This window comes from Podarcis pityusensis, assembly GCF_964106645.2.
Source record: "Podarcis pityusensis genome assembly, chromosome: 13".
Classification (NCBI taxonomy): domain Eukaryota; kingdom Metazoa; phylum Chordata; class Lepidosauria; order Squamata; family Lacertidae; genus Podarcis; species Podarcis pityusensis.
In genome coordinates, this window is record NC_138038.1 from 46,757,436 (window position 1) to 46,762,708 (window position 5,273).

The following is a 5,273-nucleotide window of genomic DNA, read 5'->3' on the forward strand; positions in this document are numbered from 1 at the left end:
CTCTTTTATCCAATGGCAGGGGAGTGGAACTTGTGGCCCTGCAAATGTTCCCGGGCTCCTGCTCCCACTGCCCCTGATAATTTGCTTTGATGGCAAGAGTGATGTGACTTGGAGACCAATAACTACTGGATGGCATCACAATGGCTACCCCTAGGATGAAAGGCATTGGACTCCCAAAACTTTGGATGAGTTTCCCCACCCCTGTCCAAAGGCAAATGCTGGTGAGGACGACTCCATCTTAATTCACCCAGACAACCTCTGCACTCCTGCGACATCCTTAGCCACAACCCTAGTGTGCTTATGACGTCTTGTCAGTCAACCCTTCCCCAAGCAAAAGGGAGGGGGGGTGGAATTGGCTCAACTTTGTCTCTTTCCTTTGCCTATGAAGGCGAACGCCCTCCTTTCAAATGTAGAGGATTATTCTAAATATTTATCCAAAGGAAACTTTAAGATATCTCCCTCCTTGCAGTGCAAGCATTCCCCCCCCCCAAAAAAAAGACTCTTGATGGGATTTCATGATAATAAATTACAGTGTTGCATTTGGGAGGGTGGTGGGCATTCCAGGGGTGGGGGAAGGGTGCACTGGGCTGTGAATATAAAGGCAGTACCTATATCTTACATTTTCTTTTATGTACATAAAAATTCCTCTTCTGTTGCCACAGCAGAGCTCCCTCCCAGCCTAATTTTTTCACAAGCTGCATATGAAATTATAATTGCAACACACCAACAGCATCTCTATAGGAGCATGGGGAAGAGAGGCTGAAATCATCATCATCAGTTTTAAAGTATAAAAGAGAGAAAAATCCATCCCCAGTATATTAATCTCTTCCAAACCTTCCTCCAACACCGTCTTTGATTGAATTTTGCATTCCATCTATGTCCCTTCCATTAAAACTCCACTCTGTGTGCTTTTGTCTCTATGTACAGATAGGTAGCCGTGTTGGTCTGCCATAGTCAAAATAAAAAAAATTCCTTCCAGTAGCACCTTAAAGACCAACTAAGACTTAGTTGGTCTTTAAGGTGCTACTAGAAGGAATTTTTTTATTTTGTCTCTATGTGTTTGTGTGTGTGCAGGGGACAAAGAGGAAGCCAGCTGAAACCCTGATTCCCCCAAACTGCTTTTATCTGCCTCAATGGGGAGGTCTCATGTAAATTCCACCAGGAAGTTGAGAATAGTTTCGGATGAAAAGCCCTGAATATAAACTCTTCACTTGCTTCCCAGCCCAGAGTCCCCTCTTTCCTATATCTCTAGGACATCCATTCATCAACATGGAGCTCTTGTTGCTCTTGTTTTCTTTGGTGGCTTTTTCTAAAGGTATGGGAAGTTTTACAGTATTAATTTACTTCATGTGGTGATTGGATGATGTCCAATCATTCATTGCCCTCTTTTCTCTCTTTCCAAGGGGTCTCCTCAGACATTCAGCTTGTATCAACTGGGCCAGGAATAGTGAGACCAGGAGAGAATCTAAATCTGCTTTGTAAAGTCACAGGTTTCTCCATCTCTACTCAGTACTCTTGGTGGAGTTGGATCCGTCAAGCTCCTGGGAAAGGTCTAGAATGGATTACACGGATATACCCCTACGATGGAGGAAAGGCATATGCCCCTTCTCTAAGTAGCCGAGCAACCATTTCTTCAGATGCCTCAAAGAACGAATTCTCTCTCCAGCTGAACTCCTTGACAGCTGCAGACTCCGCTGTGTATTTCTGTGTCCGAGATAGCACAGTGAGACAAAGCCTATTGGGCCCTGTTCAAAAAGTAGAAGTTCTGCTTCTATCAACAAATACACTGTGAAAGTTTTGACAGAGCAATTCTACTTTCCACAGATGATGCGGAACAACATCCAAACTGCCTGTCTTTTCAATCTGTAACTTAATCCAGAAATGATTATACTGATGAAAAAACCTACAGAAGGGAGATTTCTTCTCACCACATTCCACCATTCCCTTGTTACAGGTAGGCAAAACCTAGGGTAACGCTTTTCTGACAGCTCCTGTCTCATAGGAGGACTGGCATGGTCTGAAGAACACAAAATGGTACCACCCATGACTGAAATAAAATGGTTCTCCAAATACCATAGGTCTTTTCATCCGTGAGACTATTCCCTCAGCTGTTTTCTTCTGAGTGGGGAAACCAGGGGACTTTGACTCCCTAAAAAAGTATATTGCATTTCTTTATATTTCTTCAGGTCTTAGTTTGCAGTGAACAGGAGAGAAATGTGTCTGCTTGTGTCAACATCTTGAGCCACTGCTTTATGCCCTGTTTATTACCATAAATCATGCTTACGCTCAATGAGATTTGTGTGCCGAAGGCCTTTTGCTCTTTTATCCTGAGGAATATGCAAATGGACTGACAACATCCTGTTCAAGTCTTCTATATACTCTCCCTGCCCCAGCAACACCCAAAGACACACCTCAATCTCCCTGCCTTGATGACCAGATTTCATTTATTCTATTGGAAAACAGAAGAATTGGAAATGACATTTTGGCTTCATTGTCTTTTCCTTTTAGCAGTATTTGAAGGTAATTTCTCTTCTTTCAAGTGAAGAGGACTGTGAGATTTTAGGTATTCATGGGCCTGCAGTGTAATTATAGTATTTTCACTTCCAGGTGTCCAGTCAGAAATCCAACTCCAGGAATCTGGAGGAGATGTCAAGGTTGACTTCCGGGTTGGCGCCATCGCCGAATGGCGGACTCCCTCCGAGCTCCGGAGGGAGCCTGCTCGGCAGGGGCTGGGTCCTACCGCACCGGCGATGCGGGGACCCTTAAAAACCACGGCCACGAGGGTCGTGGACATGGAGACTCGGCTGGCACCGCTAGCGCCCTCCCGACTCGTGAAGGAGCCTTTTTAAAGGCTAAGGATCGGGTGCCGGGGAGAAGCGTGGTGCTTTGAGTCCTCTGCTATCCCTGCCGAGCGCAGCCGCATGCCATCCGGCGGAGAGCGCTGACTTCTTCTATTGAAAATTCGGACTTTTAGACAACAACCCGTGAGTAATTTGGAAACTGGGTTTAAAAGGAGGAAAAAAAGAATTTCTTTTTGAATTGGATACGAGCGGGGGGGGATCCAAAAAGGAAGTCAGTCCCCCCCCCTATTGTAAACCTTTCAAGACAAGGACGGGGCAACCAAGGTCCAAAAAGATTTGTATTGCTGATAAAAACTAAGAATTCCACGATGGGGAATTATAAGAACTGTGCTGGAGGATGAACTGAGGGAGAAGAAACGTAACCCCCCCCCCCTGGGAACCGGGGTGATTGAAGAGAGAGCCTGGTGAAAAGAGTCGGAGATTTTGACAGCTGTCAAAGTAGCTGTCAAAGTCGGAAAGCAGAGAGGATTTTATTATGAGAACTTTGCTGGCTAAATTTGTTACAATTTGCTACAACTTGTTAAAACTTGGATACAAAATGGCGAAAACATGGATAACAATCGGACTTTTGGACTAGAGAAGACAAAGTTATAACAATCCCCCTAGAGGAGTTTCGGGACATTACAAAGATGGTCGTAAGGGAAAAAAACACCATTGGAATTTTACAGGACTGGTTATCTTCTGGGAAAGCTGCGAAACGGAAATAATATTTTGTCTACAGGGTGTTCAGCTAAAGGAGACAATAGAATTTTCTATTGAAGAAAGGAAGGGACTGAACGCAAGTTTTTGTCCCTGAATAATAATAATCCCTGCAGACTTACTAAGCTTCTGAATTAGAACGTTTCAGCAGCGGAACAAGAGGAAACTGGACTACAATTTGGAAAGAACAATGGGGGGAGTTTTATTAAAGATCTGAAGTTCAGTGTTCTAAAAATGATTATGAAAGGGAAAAAAAAAAAGAAAAAACCAGCAAGGAGTTGGGGGAAATAGGTGATTTATGGATTGTAAGAATCCCAGGCGGATAACATGGTTTGGTGGTCAGGGGGAAATTAAACCGGGGACAGGGGGGGAGAACTAAAATCCAAAGGCTTGTTAACTTCTTTTTTTGAACTGGCTTTGTCTCATCTATTATACTCTTTATTTCTTATTTCTGATACTTTTATTATGTGGGGTGTTTTTATTATTAAAAAAAGGGAAATTGTGGAATGAAAATGGGGTGGGCCCTGGGAAAGAAATTTTTTGTGTTTTATTTAGGGTATTGATGTGGAGTGTAGAAATTTTAAATTCGAATAATGGTTTAAACAAATTAAGTTTTTAATTAGAACTGAGAGCTTGTGGAGCCAACAATATGAAAAAGGAATATGGCAGGGGTGGGGGAAGGGGGGAGTCCCAGAAAGTGGATATATGAAAATAAGGCTATGAACGTATTTTAATTCTTGCTTTCTGTATTTTCTTTTTTTTTGAAAATCTTAATAAATATTATTTAAAAAAAAAAAAAAAAAAAAGAGATGTCAAGAGACCTGGGGAATCCCTCCGCCTCTCCTGTCAAGCCTCTGGTTTCGACTTCAGTGGCTATTGGATGAGCTGGGTAAGACAGGCTCCTGGGAAGGGCCTGGAATGGGTGGCAAGGATAGAGTATGATTCAGATAGGATTTACTACTTGGACAAAGTGAAGGGAAGATTCACCACCTCCAGAGACAATTCCAACAGCCTCCTCTATCTGCAAATGAACAACCTGAAGCCAGAGGACAAGGCTGTGTATTACTGTGCAAGAGACAGCAGAGACACAGTGAGAGGAAGTGAATCTGGAGCCAAGCAAAAACCCTCCTTTGCCCACAGACGCTCTCTGAGATGTTTGTCCCCTTTAGCATGTCAGCATTCCCCCACCTGTTTGTTATTTAAGTCTATGAGGCCAAAGACATGTTTAAGGTCAGGATTTTACATGGCTTAAAGCAGCACCTTGTGGTTTGATTCTTGCTTCTATCCCTCTTTTACATGAATTATATAACATACAGGATGCTTATTATTATTATTATTATTATTATTATTATTATTATTATTAGTTAGGGTCTTTTTACTGCTCAAAGTGGACCAAAGAGGATGCCTTGACATGTAAATAGGAAATGTTTCTGAACATGCATATATATGCAGTCATGAGCACAATGTTTAGTGACACCCCCATGTAAACACAGCTTTTATATATATCATTTGCCTATTACAAAGACAGGATTCCCCGTGCTTTGAGAAGAGGAAGAACAAGGAGTTATGAGAATGTTGTATCATGTGCTCTACATTAAGATGGGATTCTTATACATATGATTTTTGTGTTGTTGTCTTTTATTTAAAGCCTTTAAGAGTGGGTATTCCATAAACATTTCATTTCTTTGCTGAGCTGTGATCTACAGTGTTTCT

General features: G+C 42.3%; 1 long non-coding RNA gene across 1 annotated transcript; it reads left to right on the top strand.

Annotated features, from left to right (window-relative positions):
• The first annotated feature begins 2,409 nt into the window (after positions 1 to 2,409).
• On the top strand, positions 2,410 to 4,631 carry LOC308460734. Its single transcript, XR_013978758.1, has 3 exons — positions 2,410 to 2,520; positions 2,608 to 2,654; positions 4,378 to 4,631. It is a non-coding gene; the product is annotated as an uncharacterized lncRNA (long non-coding RNA).
• The last annotated feature ends 642 nt before the right edge of the window (positions 4,632 to 5,273 follow it).